Source organism: Enhydra lutris, unplaced genomic scaffold (genome assembly GCF_002288905.1).
Source record: "Enhydra lutris kenyoni isolate GAN:26980312 unplaced genomic scaffold, ASM228890v2 scaffoldscaffold31, whole genome shotgun sequence".
Classification (NCBI taxonomy): Eukaryota; Metazoa; Chordata; class Mammalia; order Carnivora; family Mustelidae; genus Enhydra; species Enhydra lutris.
In genome coordinates this window covers 1,495,347-1,511,506 of record NW_019154115.1, presented here as the reverse complement: position 1 = coordinate 1,511,506, position 16,160 = coordinate 1,495,347, and the positions used below count along the sequence as shown (strand labels likewise).

The following is a 16,160-nucleotide window of genomic DNA, read 5'->3' as shown; positions in this document are numbered from 1 at the left end:
TTTCAGAAGTATTTTTAGTGTTTCATCCTTTAAAGCTGTGCTAGTGTCTACTAGCTGAATGTTAACTCTGCCAGGAGGTGTCCAGTTTTTTGACTGTAAGAGTCAGAGTTAACCCAGTTTGAGAAGTACTTGATGGATGTATGTAGAAGGTACATAGGGAAAGGATTGCATGAACCTTTCTTGGGAAAACCAGTTAGTGAGCAGAAATTCACCATAGTCAGATTTGAGGAGGAGGTTCCAAGCAAGCTGAGGGGGAAATAGCATCTGCAAAGACGTAGAAGCCTGAGATAGCATAGCGGATTCCGAGATTAACAGGTAGGAGAGAAGGAAGATGATGATGTTTTTCTCTGACCCAGGCTTTTTAATCTGAATAAATATATATTAAAGTCACATTTGTACCTTTGAAATGGCTCTATTTTTGGTAGAGAACTGCTAGACTGCTTAGTTTCTTCTACTATATCTAAAGAATTTTAGGCATTGGGTACGAAGGGAGAATAGGAATTTGTTATAGTTCAGGGCTGTAGTAAACATGGATAGAGCAAGAGTGCAATTAAAACTCCTCTCTCAATTCACTGAGAGGCTTCTAATGAGCAAACACAAATCCAAACAGATTGAGGATGGTAGTTCTTTTAATGACATAAAACTGTTGCCTATGAGGCTTTCTGGCTGGCATCATGAAACTAATTTTGCTTAATGGCTATGGAGTCCTACAAATTCAGATGTGCAGAAAATGCAGTAAATTACTGGCCTGTCAGATTCCTGTTGCCTGTCATCTTTTATCTCAATAGCAGCTTTTGTTTCCAGACGGTCAGGAGCGAGTATGGGGACCCCTTCAAGGTTTTATTTGTGTATGCTTGAATGATTCAATTCAGAGCCATCTAAATATAGCAAACTGACAACAGTGAAATGATGTATCTTCTGATACTTGTGTAATTTAGGGAATACATGTATGGATCTCTCTTCTAATTTCTGAGAGCTCTTGAAATACGTCAAGTATTTATAGTGGTGTAAGTTCTGCTTTTATTGCCAGAGTTGATGACTCACACCTTTGAAATATAATGAAGTCACATGGACAGCAGAGAAAATATTTTCTCTGTGACTACTCAACTCAATGAATGATTTGAAGGTATCAACTGTGTGCCAGGAATTGTGTGGAATACAAAGGTGAAAGAAAACTGGGATTTTTCTGGGTATCAAATTATGTGATTTTTCTTCTTCAAGTTATATTTAGTAAAAATGATTGTCTTGATGGGTGTGTGTGTGTGTGTGTGTGTGTGTGTGTGTGTAGTGTTGCAACAAAGGGTGCAATAAAGGTTTGACTTACTTGTGAGCAGTTTGCTACAAAGATGGTTTTGAAATATGGCTTAAGTGTTTGGTTGGCTTCATTTTTACAACATTTTTCAGTTAATGTTATTTATTTTCTGTCTACTTTTTGTTACTCTGTATAGTTAGAAAGGAGGAGTACTTTAAGTGAAATGTATATTATATCCCAATATTAATTCCACAAGCATTTAGAGAGCATCTACTAGGCCCTAGGCATGGAGTGAACAGAATAGCAGAGGTTGGTATTCATAGAATAAAATTGCTCAGTAAAAAGGGAACTAAAATAATCAAAAAGTAAAAACTTTCAGCCCTTTTGGTGTGGTTAATTTTGTGAAAATAACAGACTCAGCCTTAAATGCACAGGATTTATATTTGGTTTTGCAGAGTTTTGCTGTTGTTCACAAAAGTTATCTGAAAACTTAAGCAAAGCATGGACTGTCTACTTTGAGTAATGATTACCTTAGCCAGCATATTTCGGTCTATGGTTTTGGTAACCTATCCCATATCATGGGTGGCCCAACTACTAGGGAAACAAAAAGACAGTGAGTATCCCTGCCATCATACATTGTCCGTTTTGTACCTTTATTCATTCTACTTCCTAGAACACCACCTTTTCCTCTCTCTGTCCTTTAAAGTCTTTTTTTTTTTTTTTTAAAGTTTGGAATCTTGTGGATATTCATTTATCTTGCTGCCAGAATTTAATGGTTTCTAGATGTAGGCTCTGTTTTATTTTATAGAATTGGATCTCGTAGGCAACTCTCTTATTATATTCACAATTCCCCACATTGTCTAATTTTAAGGTACTTGCAAGTATAAAACCATTGCTATAGGATAGGTGTTTAGCTTTTATAACTTAAATTTAATATCCAATTAATATAATATAAGCAAGTGCTTGCTCCCTGCACCATTATGATCTTGCTCTGTGATCCAAAGTTTTTTTTTTAAATGATTGTAAATTATATGTAACATAGAATTTACCATCTTAGCCATTTTAAAGTGCGTAGTTAATTGGGGTTATGTATAATCACAATGTTGTGGAACCAATCTCAAAAGCTTTTTTTTTTTTTTTTTTTTTTTTTTATTCAGAGACTTTCCCAAAGGCTTAACCTGAACATTTCCCTCAGAGGTTACATTTTACCAGGAATTTCTATTTGGGGCTATTTATCTTTTACTTTTTCGTGTATCTGAGCTCCTATTGGATTGTAAGCTTTCTGAGGGTGTTTTGAATTGGGCATGAAGAATGATAGGAATTTGGGTCGGTGGAGAAGGGAAGAGCTGCCCCTAGGAGAGAAACTGTATAAACCTAGGTCCTCAGGACCAAAAGAACAAGGTACTTTTTCAGGAATGTTAAGTAGACTCATTTGCTTATTTTGCTTACATGAGTAGAGTAGAAGGAGATGAAGCTGAAAAAATAGGAAATGACCCTTGATGTTGAGTTGGTCAGATATGAAGATTATCAGTGCCTCACTTTGGTCAGTTGATTATTCTCAGGTAGGAAGGGCTCAGTGGAGAGTTGGAGGAGAGTGGACTTACTCTTACTGTACCTTTCTTTTATTCTCAGATTACCCCACTAGAAGAAAAGGGGGCCAATGTTGTGATAGGATGTAAAGCACATTGGGTTCAGGAGACAGTAGACCTGGAAGATTGTCATTTCTGGGCTTTAAGTTAACCTTCTTTGTAACATGATGGAGAGGAAGGATGGTCTTAGCTGCCTTCCGGTTCTAATATACTATGATGCCATGGCACACTTTAAATCTCTGGGTTAGAGCTGCCACTAAGACCTGTTTCACCCATTTATGAATTGTTTAGTTCAGAGGGCTGCAAACTTTTTCTGTAAAGGGTGAGATAGTAAACGTTTTAAGTTTTGTGACTACTGCCTCTGTTGCATATTATTTTTTGTTTTTTTCACAACATTTAAAAAAATGTGAAAACCATTCTTAGCTCAAAGGCCAGACAAAACAGGCATGGCTGGTTTTGGCCTCCAGGCTGTAGGTTGACTCTTTAGTTGACTGGGGACAGTTACTAGTTAAGGTTTCTAGAATTTAGAAATCAAGACCAGCTTTGTGATAGTGTTTTCCATCCATTTTTATGGACTACTTATAGGTCATTTTTTTCTAAGAGTCAGGAAACTAATGTATATTAAGAATTCTCCATCTTTTTTTTATAGTCTAAATAATCTTGTGTCTCAGATTATGTCCTTTATTTCTAAGTGCTTGAAAACTCATCTTTATTGTTTGTATTCTGATTAACACACATATATTTCCTGTGTTATATCCTTCATTTCTAAGGCTATTTTACTCATATTTACTAGCTATTCTCTGATAAACACATGTTGTTCTAGTACTCTTAATTGTTATTAGTAAAAATAATGTAATTTATTTGTATCTTAAACTATGAACAGTTTAATACATTTTGGATACAATATATAATAAGTTCAAACATCAGACCTGAGAAAGCAACAAATTATACAATTGTAACTTAAGCAGTGATTTAATCTCTATTTCCATTGCTTGAAAGTCATTTCTGGATTAGACTCTCCTATATGTTCTCGCCAGTGTTTTGCTTCTTATGTGTTGCTCCCTACAATACAGTGGGTATCTCAGGTCTTCTTATCATGAGAATTTAGTGCAGTTTTTGATTTTTATGTTTGTTTTTATTTTATGTTTTTTATGCCCAGCACGGAACCTGATGTGGGGCTTGATCTCACAACCCTGAGATCCTGACCTGAGCCAAAATCAAGAGTCAGATGCTTAACTGACTGAGCCACCCAGGGGCCCCTAGTTTTGATTTTTAACTACTCTCTCCACTGTCTTGAATTTCTGTGCTTCCTGCTAAAACAAATATTTCCTGTGTTATTATCATTTCTTGTTGAATAAAACTTGTTCGTTATATGTCTTGGCTGTTTCTGTTTGATTAACGTAATACTTTTTGTTCTCTTTGCTTAATGCTTTGTCTTCATTGTCACATTTTTTTCTTTCTAGATTTCACTTATATTTTTCTACAGTTTCTTAGTTGAAGTTTTAGACACTTTAGCCATTTTTATAGCTGTAAAAACCTTTAATCCTTTAAGTAAATGCTCAGAACTCATGAAATTTTAATGGTGGTTACCAAGGCATATAATCTTATAAACACATTCATATAATCCAGAGCAATGAATTTAAAACAACTGATACATGTTCATGTTATAGATGATAAATGTTCAGTTGTAGGAATTTTAAGCTTATTTTCAGAAAGATTAGGTCAACAAATAATCACTAACGCAGATGGTTCTTAGAAATAATCGTGACCTACCTCTTATATGCCAATGTAAGGATTATTTTTAAAAGGCGTGGTTTGTAGATTGTCTGTCAGTGCTTCTACTGACTACAGTGACCACTTGAAAGGCAGGTCTCACTGAACTTTGGGGAAACAGACCCAGTGCAGAAGCATACCTCTGCTGTTTGGGCTGCTGTTTGTACGTGGAGGCCTGCAATAAATACTGAAAGAATAAATTAATAAAACCCCAAACGCATTCTAGGATCAAGCTCTGGTTCTCAGTAAAATAGTATTAAACATAAAGTTTCTCTTAAGCCCCTTTACAATCAGTTCTTTCACATGACCTTCAGCTCCTGTAGCAACTGATCTGCTTTCTGTCTATAGTTTATACATACACAGAAAAATTGAGCAGACAGTACATAAAGTTCCCATGTGTGCCTTTCACACAGTTTCCCCTATAAGTCCTTAAGCATTTTTGATATTTAATTTTAATTATTTCTTATTCTGATTTATTAACTAATCATTTGGACATTTAGTTATTTCCATTTCTTTGCAGTCATAAATGAGCTATGGTCTAAGTCTGGATTTTTTATTATTTAGGACAGATTTCTGGAAGAGAAGTTACTAGGTAAGAGGGTTTGAACTTTTTAAAGCTCTTGTGTATTGCTTTCCAGAAAGAGTTTACCAGTTTATACTACCATGAGCAGTGTGCAAAGATGCCCATTATATTGCGTTATTATATTATTATAATATCTATTATGTTATATTACATTGTCATTTGCGGCTCTCAGTATAGTTTAGAATATGCTATAGTAACAAATAATCCCCCAAATCTCATGGTTTAATGCAACGGGTTTTATTTTTTACAACAGAGGTCATGTTACATGTTGAACACATATCAGCAGGTGGTATTCTCTCTTGGAGTTACTTAGTGAATCACCCTGATCAAAGCTCCTTTTGTTACTTGTTTTCGTAATTACTGTAGTGGGTAGGTCTTCTGGTTGTGTACTGGTTCCTAAAGCTTATTCCTGCTGATGTTTCATATCATGTTTACGTACACCTTAGTGACTAAAGCAAGTCAATGTAGCCACACCCAACTTGAAACAAGGGCAGTGAAGTGCAATCCTACTGTGAGTCTGGGAAGGAGGAGAACTGGGATAGCACTACACTTGATCTTAGCCAAAAGGCCAAGAAGCTATTGGGATAGCAGTAATGACTAACATCTTAAAAAACAACTCTAATTTCACTGATGGAAAATGACATCTCATTTTAATTAGATTTTCTTTGCCGATGTAGATAAACATTTTCATAGTTTTTTCACCAGTTTTATTTAACATTTCCTTTTATTTAAGCTTTATAAAATATACTCTTGGTTTACTTTTATATTTCCAGATTTTTATATTCTGTTTTTTTGTGAGGATGGGAAGCCGTGATGGTGGGATTTTATAGGGAGTACAGACGTTTTTTTTTTTTAATATTTTATTTATTTATTTGACAGAGAGAGAGAGAGAGAGAAAGATCACAAGTAGGCAGAGAGGCAGGCAGAGAGAGAGGGGGAAGCAGGCTCCCCACTGAGCAGAGAGCCCCATGCGGGGCTCGATCCCAGGACCCTGAGATCATGACCCGAGCCGAAGGCAGAGGCTCAACCCGCTGAGCCACCCAGGCGCCCCAAGGGAGTACAGACTTTTAGAAAATGCCTTTTCTTTTGAAGACTTGAACTGGTGAAAGGAAAATGTCTTTCTTGGATTGATCTTCCCCTCATACCCCTAGCCCCATTAGTATAGTATATATTTTGTTAAGTGTAATTAAAGGCAATACAGGGACACCTAGGTGGCTCAGCTGGTTAAGTGTCTGCCTTTGGCTCAGGTCATTGTCCTAGGGTATTGGGATAGAGCCCCACATCAGTCTCCTTTCTCATCAGGGAGACTGCTTGTGTTCTCTCTCTCTCCGATAATCAATAAATAAAATTTTAAAGAAAAAAAAGGCAATAGAGGGTCTGGCAGAATTAAGATTCTTGACGTTCTACAGATTTGTAAAACACAAACACAAAAATTTAGTGAGTAGATGATCAAGTTAGGGTTCTACTGAAAAAATTAAGTTCCCTTCTCAGATTTAGTTATATTGACCATGTCTTTTTTTCTTCTTCTCCTTCTCTCTTTTTTTTTTTTTTCAATTCAGGTATCTGCCTGAACTGGAACTCATGCTGTAGACATTTCTTTGTGGATTCATCTAAAAATCTGAGGTGAGATATTCTTTTAATGCATTTGCCTTATAAGGTATTTTTTATAATGAGAGAGAATTATTTTTGAAATATTTAAGGCAGTGCCAACTGTTTTTTCCTATGAGAGTTTAATGGATAAATATTATTTATTACAAAGTTTACATATATAGCATGCATATTTTTAGTTTGTAGGACATTTGATTGAAGGAAATGAAGCTGGTTCTGATGGTTAGAGTAGTTTTGAGTGAATTTTTCCATGTAATTCCAAAGGAATTTTTCTTTTATACTTTTATATTTTAAGACAGAGTTCACACTGCTAGTCTGACACACATTTGAGAATGATATTGGCATTATAATCTGATATTCCTGAAAACAGATCCTTAATTTGTTAAGTCATCAATTTCAACAACTGGTAACTATTTTAATAAGTCAGTTATTAGGAATTTTCTACCACTCTATTCTCCTGGACTTGATTATGTTCTGTAGTTCCCTCGGTCTGGGGGGCTTATAAAATAAGAACATATCCTTTAGTATGTTAGTAGTTGGTTTCTATAGAAAGTTTCCAGAATAGCATTTTACTCTAAAGATAGGCTCATAGCCCTTTTCCTTTTCTGGCATGTCTGGGCTCCACTTCTCTTCATCTTTTAATTTTTTAAGCAACCATTCTGTCATCTGGTCTTTCCACCTAGAATCCAGCTACTCTCTAAGCCATTCTTGTCACAGTCATGAGATTGCTTTTTCTAAAAGATGATTGTTGTCATGTCAGTCTGAAATTCAGAATCCTTCAGTACATTTACATTGCTTAAAGGATATTTTACAAACTCCTTTACAGAGCAGTATAATCTCTTTATCCAGTTTTCCATCTCACTAGTGCTCTAGGAATGTTATGAACTATCATTTTTTAAAAAACATTATTGAGGAATAATTTACATACCTTAAAATTCACCCATTTATTTAAAGTGTACAATTCATTGTCATTTTTTTAAAAATTGTAGTTACGGAGTTGTACAGCTGTCACCACAATCTAATTTTAGAATATTTTCATCACCGCAGGAGCGCCTGGGTGGCTCAGTTGGTTGGGCATCCAGCTCTTGATCTCTGCTCAGGTCTTGATCTCCGCTCCAGTCTTGATCTCAGTGTCTTGGGTTCAGGGCCCAGGATGGGCTTTGTGCTGGGTGTGGAGCTTACTTTAAAAAAAAAATTTTTTTTTAATTGAATATATTCATCACTCCGAAGAGACACTGGTACTTATTAGCAGTCACCACTCATTCCTCCCTCTACTCAATTCCTGTCAGGTACTCATCTACTTTCTGTCTCTATAGATCTGCCTCTTCTGGATATTCTATGTAAATGAAATTGTACAATATGCAATCTTTTGTGACTTTTTTTTCTACTTAGTATAAAGTTTTCAAGGTTCAACCATGTTTTTGGATGAATCAATACTTCATTCCTTTCCATGGCTGAGTAATATTCCATTTTAAGTGTCCGGTCAGGTGACCTAGCAATAGAGAAACCTGAACTTCCAGGTGTCAGGGTAGCTAATCAAAAACAGTGATCCAAAATGAAAGTAACAGTTGAGACTTTATTCACTTATTGAGATAGAATAAGCAAGAGGCTAAATCTCGGAAAGTGCAGGTGTCCCACTCAGGTGGATCTGCATAGAGATGGGATGGGAGGTGGCTCATTTCATTGCAGAGGGAATGCCAGACAGGAGGTTCCTGCATTTTTATGGACCCAGGGCTGGTTCAAGAGCGAGGTGGAAGGGCTTGGAATTGAAAAGCACAGAGTCAGAGTAGAGAAAAAGTGTCTTCTGTGTTTCCTCCCTGATGAAAAGGCCACAGATAGACTCCTGAATGAAGTCTAGGGCCTGGGTTGGGAATGTAGCCATGCTTAAGAACATGGTCAGCCAGGGGAGCCCGAGTTCCTGACTACAGCTCTCTTCAGAGACTGCAGTGCACTGGCTGTGTACCCAGTACCGTGTGGGTAGGATGGCTTTCCCCTGTGAGGCCTGCCAGGTAAGGCCTTTGTAATTGCTTATGGTCAGGCTGGAAAATTACACACAGAGATTTTAATTTTTTGGTCAGGAGCCAGACTCCTCAGTATAGATAGATAGATAGATAGATACACAGCATATTTTACTTATCCATTCATCAATTGGTGGACATTTGGGTTATCCCCCCCCCCACACATTTTGGCTATTCTTTTTGCTATGAATTTCTGTGTGTAAGTTTTTGTGTGCATATGGTTGCATGTCTTTTAGGTATATACCTAAAAGTGTAATTTGCTGGGTCATTTGGTAACTCCACGTTTAACAATTTGTGGAACTGTCAAATGGTTTTCCAAAAGACTGTATCATTTTACATTCCTACCAGCAATGTTTGAGGATTCCAGGTTTATCATGTCCTCACCTAAATTTGTTACTATCTCTCTCTCTCTTTTTAAATTTTAGCCATTATAGTGAATGGGAAGTTGTATCTCATTGTGGTTTTGATTTATGTTTCCTTAATGAATAATGATATTGAATAGCTTTTCATGTGCTAATTGGCCATTTATATATCTTTTTTGGAGAAATATCTATTTGAATCCTTTGCCCACTTAAAAATTATGTTGTTTACCCTTCTATTGTAAGAGTTTTTTAGATACTCTGGATACAAGTCACTTATAAAATACGTGATTTACAAGTATTTTCTCCCATTCTGCAAACTGTCTTTTTACTTTCTTGATATTGTCTTTTGAAGAATAAATGTTTTTAATTTTTATCTATTTTCCTTTTGTTGTTTGTGCTTTGGGTGTTATATCTAAGAAACCATTGCCTGATCTAAGTTCATGAAGATTTACTCATATTTTCTTCTAAATATGAGCTCTTAAATATAGGTCTGTGATCCATTTTGAGTTAACTTTTTTGAGGGTGAGTGGGTAGAGGGAAGATGGAGAGAGAGAGAGAATCCCAAGCAGATTCCAGACTTCATGCCTATTGTGGGACTCAATCTCATGACTCTCATATGACCCACATATGACCTGTGCTGAGAGCGAGTCATGCTTAACCAACTGAGCTACCCAAGTTGAGTTAATTTTTGAGTTAATTTTTGTGTTAATTTTTTTTTTAGTTAATTTTTGTGTATGGTTTGAGGTAGAGGGTTCAGATATCCAGTTGTCACAGACCATTGAATTATCTTGGACCCTTGAAGAATATCATTTGCTGTAAAGGTTAGGTTTCTGGACTTTCAGTTCTATTCCAGTGATTTATAGATTTCTCCTTATGCCAGGAAGTTTTAAAATCATGAAATATGAGTTCTCCAACTTTGTGCTTCCTATTGAAGATTATTTTGGCTCTTCTGGATCCCTTGCATTTCCATATGAATTTTAGGATTAGCTTGTCAATTTCTACCAAAAAAAAATCCAGCTGGATTTTGATGGGGATTGTTTTGAATTTGTATTATGAATCTGTAAATCAGGTTGGAGATTTTATAATAGTGTGTTCTCCAGTCTGTGAACATGGAGGTCTTTCCATTTATTATGTGTTAATTTCTTGTAATGATGTTTTATAGTTTTTAATGTATGTCTCCTACTTTTGCTAAATTTGTTCTTAAGCCCTTTAGTTTTTGGATACTATTGTAATGAAATTGTTTTCTTTCATTTTTGAATTGTTCATTGCTAGTGTATGGAAATATAATTGATTTTTGTATCATGCAACCTCACTGAACTGTTAGTTCAACCAGTAGTTCTAATTGTTGTTAATATATTACTATGAAGTTTTAATATATAAAATATATAAGATATATTTTATATTTATATATTTTATATATTAAATATATTTATATTTATATTTTACATAAATAAAATTAATTATATATAATTATGTACATAATTATATACAAAATCATGTCATCTACAAATAGTGATAGTTTTATTTTCTTCCATTCAAATCTGGATGCATTTTATGTATTTTTCTTACTTAAACATCCTGTCTAAAACCTTCATTTCAATGTTAAATAGAAGTGATTAGAGTGGACATCCTTGACTTGTTCCTTAGGGTGAAAGCTCTCAGTCTTTCAGCATCAAGTGTGATGTTACCTGTGGTTTTTTGGTAACTGTCCTTTATCATGTTGAAGTAGATTCCTTTTATTCCTAGTTTGTTGACTGTTTTTTGCCATGAAGGAGTTAACATTTATTGAGAAATCAATGTAAGCCAGGTCCTGTGCTCAGTGCTTTATAAATAGTATTTAATTTTCATTATAGTCCTGTAAGATAGAGACTTATTTTACCTTTATTCAGCTGGTAAGTGGTAGAATCAGACTGGTTGGTTTCAAAACTTGTGTGCTCAACCATTATCCATCAAATTCCCTATACAGACTATGTTGATTTATACATGTGCCTTTGTCCATGTTGGTTTCCTCCTCCTAAAATGCGCACTCCCTCTCCTTCCCCTTTACAAACCTACCATAGCATTTTGTAGCTGTCTCTATCATAGTACTTTTTCACTATGTTGTGACAGTTTGCATTGATTTCACTCATTTTAGAGTCTTTGCTTGAAGTCAGGGACTTTGTCATACTTGTTTTTGAATCTTCACTGCATAATAGATAGGAAAGAGATGTGTCACAGAAGTCAAGGGATTTGAGAGTTTCAGGAGGGTAGAAGCAGTCAGCAGTGTCAAGTACAGCAGAGGGATGAAGTAAAATAAGGTTCACAAAATGCCTTACCTATAGGTTTCATCTTAAACGATTTCAGCAAGAGTGTTTTTAAGTTGCAGTGGGGACTGATCAAGATTGTGGTAGATTTGAGAAGTGAATGGGAGATGAAGAGACTGCCTCAGGTAGAGACTGTCCCCACTCATGTGAGAGTTTAACTGTGAAGGGAAGAATGAATTTAGGATCCTGCCTAAAGGGGAATGTAAGCTAATTTTTTTTTTAAAGGGAGGGGCTTGAGCATGCATCTATACAGAGGTGGCAGGAGAAAGGACAAGTTAAGAGCAAGCTTGTAGAAGTAGAGAGAGGACTAACAGAGAGAATAGGCTTTCCTGTAGAGATAGGAGATAGCCTAAGAACACAAGATTTGCCTGGAATGGCCTCTTCCTTCTGAGGAAAGGAGATATCCATGGATGTAGTCCAGAGGTAAATATTTGGATGTGAATTAGGAAATATAGGGAGTTCTCCCTTTTCCCTGGAGTAGAAAACAAAGTTGTTGGCTTTGGGATATTGTGGTTGTTGATGTTGTGCAAGTAGGCAAGAAGGGTGAGATGTGGAGTTTGAGGGGAGTGATGAAGATTTAGAATATCTGCCATAAGGCATGGGAGAGATTGCTTACAAGAAGCATGAACATTGTTTGAGGCCCTCTTTCTCCTCTGTCTCCATGGAAATTGCCAAAGCAACTATATAGTCAGAAATAATCCAGAGGGTACAAAAGGATTTACAGTGAAAAGTAACTCTTCCCTTCACTTTTGATCCCCTGTTGCTATTTTCAGAAGGAAGTACCATTTACAATTTATTTACTTTCAGATTGTTTTTACAAATATACGTATAAATATATATGGAATTTATTTTAATCCATGAAAATTTACTGTTTTACTCCTTCCTTTTTCAGTATACTTCTGTATCTTGGAGATCTTTCCATATAGTTAGACCTACTTCATTATGTTTACAGCTGCAGGATATTTTGTATATGAATATTGTTTCAGTTATGTAACCTGCATTTCAATGGATTACAGTGTTTACTCCCTTATAAGTCATGTTGAATGAATAAATTCTACCTTTAAATAGTAGAAAATCATCATAATACCTTAATTCTGTGCTTTAATCTTGGATTTATTCTATACATACACATATTGAACAAGCGGATCATAAGTATATACCAAAACTGAGTTGTCTTTAAAATATAAAGATATCTTAAATATTCAAAAGTGAAACCTTATGGTCAATTTATTTCTGGTGTTGAGTGATAAGCATCTTGATTTTAAGGATTTTGTTGACAAATGCATTTACCTACATAATCCACACCTGTATAGCATGTAAAACATTTTTATGACTCTTTAAGTTCCTTAAGACTCCTTGACATTCTCTCCTCTTACCAGAGCAAACCACTTTTCTGATTTCTGTCACTATTTTTTTCCATTTAAATTCTTGTTTTTTATTTAGCTTTATGGAGATATAATTTCATATAACATTGTATAAGTTTTAAGGTATACAGTGTGATAATTTGATACAGGTTTGTGTTGTAAAATGGTTACCACAATAAGGTTAGTTAACACATTCATTATTTAACATAGCTTTGTGTGTGAGGTGGTAAGAGGTGGGGGGACTATTAATATCTACTCTCTTAGCAACTTCCATGCCTACAACACAGTATTGTTAAATTACCATTAATTTAGTTGCTGTGCTATATGTTTGATTGCCAGAACTTACTCATCTTTTAACTGGAAGTTTATTAATTTTTTTAGTGATTACATTCTTTAAAAAATTATTTATTTATTTATTTATTAATTATTATTATTTTTTTTTTATTAACATATACTGTATTATTTGTTTCAGGGGTACAGGTGTGTGAATCATCAGTCTTACACAATTCACAGCACTCACCATAGCACGTACCCTTCCCATTGTCCATCACCAAGCCGCCCTATACCTTCTCACCTCCCCCCCCGCAACCCCCACCCCAAGCAGCCCTCAGTTTGTTTCCTGAGTTTAGGAGTCTCTCCTGATTTGTCTCTTTCTCTGGTTTCATCTTATTTCATTTTTTCCTTCCTTCCCCTATGATCCTCCTTGTCTTGTTTCTCAAATTCCTCTTATCAGTGAGATCAAATGATAATTGTCTTTCTTGGATTGCCTTATTTTGCTCAGCATAATACCCTCTAGTTCCATCCACGTCATTGCAAATGGCAATATTTCAATTTTATTTATTTATTTATTTATTTATTTATTTGACAGAGATTACAAGTAGGCAGAGAGGCAGGTAGAGAGAGAGGAGGAAGCAGGCTCCCCGCTGAGCAGAGAGCCCGATGCGGGGCTCGATCCCAGGACCCTGAGATCATGACCTGAGCCAAAGGCAGAGGCTTTAACCCACTGAGCCACCCAGGTGCCCCAAGATTTCAATTTTTGATGGCTGCATAATATTCCAGTGTGTTTGTGTGTACCACATCTTCTTTATCCATTGATGTGTTGATGGACATCTAGGCTCTTTCCATAGTTTGGCTATTGTGGACATTGCTGCTATAGACATTGGGGTGCACATGCCCCATGGGATCACTATATTTGTCTCTTTAGGGTAAATACCCAGTAGTGCAATTGCTGGGTTGTAGGGTAGCTCTATTGTCAACTTTTTGAGGAACCTCCATACTGTTTTCCAGAGTGGCTGCACCAGCTTGCATTCCCACCAACAGTGTAGGAGGGTTCCCCTTTCTCCTTATCCTCACCAACATCTGTGCACCACCCTTGCCAGGGACAAGACTAAGTAATCTGCTCGGTTTTGCTGTCGGTAGCTTTTGTTCCCTGAAAGCTATCCTTACAGCTTTGGAGGAGACGAATGGAAATGGTAGCCTCCCAGTCTTAGATCCGGAGGATCCGAGAGCTCAGGGGCCCACTCCTCAGTGCACCCTCAGAGAAAAGCAATCAATCTCTCCTGTCTCCTTGGTCTCCAGCTGCACTCTGAGATCTGGCTGCACTCCGAGGTCACAAATGCTGTGACCGAGCATTTCTGTCTCTGGTGCACAACCCTGTTTGGAGTCTCCAAACCTAGCAGCTTCCTGCAGTGTGCTGCTGTTTTGCTCCTCCCAGGGAAGGAAGGGGAGTCTCCCTGAATCTGCTGCTTATTGGGTCCCTACTCGAAGAGTAGTGGTCCGACTGTGTCAAGGATCACTGTTTAAGGCAACCCCGAGCTGCGAGCTCACTCCTCAGCTCCGTCTCTGCAGCCAGCTTCCCCGCTCTGATACCTGGGAGCTCTGCCGCACTCAGACACCCTTGGTCTTCCTGTGACATTGAGGGTCCTGAGACCACACTGTCCCAGCAAGGGTTCCACCCTCCACCCCCTTTCTCCTTAGCCACTGGAGTGATGTCTCTCTGCAGAGCAGACGTCTAATAAAAGTTCAGTTTTGTGCTCCACTGCTTTACCACTTGCTGGGAGTTGACCCCTCCCCCCTCGGTCTATCTTCCCAAATATCTCCTTGGATTCACTTCTCCGCATATCCTACCTTCCAGAAAGTGGTTGCTTTTATGTTCATAGAATTGTTGCCATTCTTCTCTTTGATCTCCTGTTGAGTTTGTAGGTGTTCAGAATGGTTTGATAACCAGCTAGCCGAATTTCTGGGACCAGATGAAATTTAGGTCTCCTACTCCTCTGCCATCTTGCTCCTCCCACCTGTCACTTTATTTTTTTAAAGAAATTCATCTGTTCTCACCTTACCAACTTTTTTCTTCCCATTCTCTTTTTTAATGTCTTTTTTAAAAAGTTGTAAAAGATAACAAATTGATCATCTTAACCATCTTTCAGTATACAGTTCAGTGGTATTAAGCACTTTAAGAATGTTGTGCATTTGTCACCAACATCCATCCCCATAATTCTTTTTCATCTTGTAAAATGAACTCTACATGCAGTAAACAATAAATCCCCATTTTCCTCTTCCCCCAGTCCCTGGCAGGTATCAGAACTACTTTCTGTTTTTATGATTTACATTTCTCTCAGTACCTCATGTGGTCGGAATCATACAGTATTTGTCTTTGTAAGTGGCTTTTTTCATTTAGCATCATGTCCTCAAGATTCATCCATGTTGTAGCAAATGGAACAATATTCTTCCTTTTTGAGGTTGAATGATATTCCATTGTATGTTTATACCACATTTTGCTAATACATTCATCTGTCAATGGATAATTGGTTGCTTCCATGTTTTGGCTATTGTGAAGAATACTCCTGTGAGTGGGGTGTACAAATATCTCTTTGGGACCCTCTTTTCACTTCTTTTGGGTATATACCCAGAGGTGAAATTGCTGGATCATATGGTAATTCTGTTTTTAATTTTTGAGGAACTATCCTGCTGTTTTAAACAACAATGGTACCATGTAACATTCCCCAACAACACACAGTTCCAATTTCTCCACATCCTTATCAGCTCTTTTTGTTTTCTGGGGTGTGTGTGTATGTGTGTGTGTGTGTGTGTTTTGTTTGTTTGTTTGTTTTTGTTTTTTTAATACTAGCTATCTGACTGGATATGAGGTAGTATCTCATTGTAGTTTTGATTTGCACTTCCCTAGTGATCAGTGATATTGAGCATCTTTTCATGTGCTTACTGGCCATTCATATATCTTCTTGGAGAAATATCTATTCAAGTCCTTTGCCCATTTTTGAATTGGGTGGTTTTGTTATTGTTGGGTTTTA

At 36.7% G+C, this 16,160-nt stretch overlaps 1 protein-coding gene across 1 annotated transcript in view; it reads left to right on the top strand.

Moving 5' to 3' along the window:
- Window positions 1–16,160, top strand: part of LOC111153232 (pseudopodium enriched atypical kinase 1) — a 300,842-nt gene that overhangs the window by 40,864 nt on the left and 243,818 nt on the right. Inside the window, exon 2 of the mRNA XM_022512129.1 lies at window positions 6,757–6,820. The gene's annotated coding sequence lies outside the window, so the exon portion shown is untranslated. The remainder of the gene's footprint in view (window positions 1–6,756; window positions 6,821–16,160) is intronic.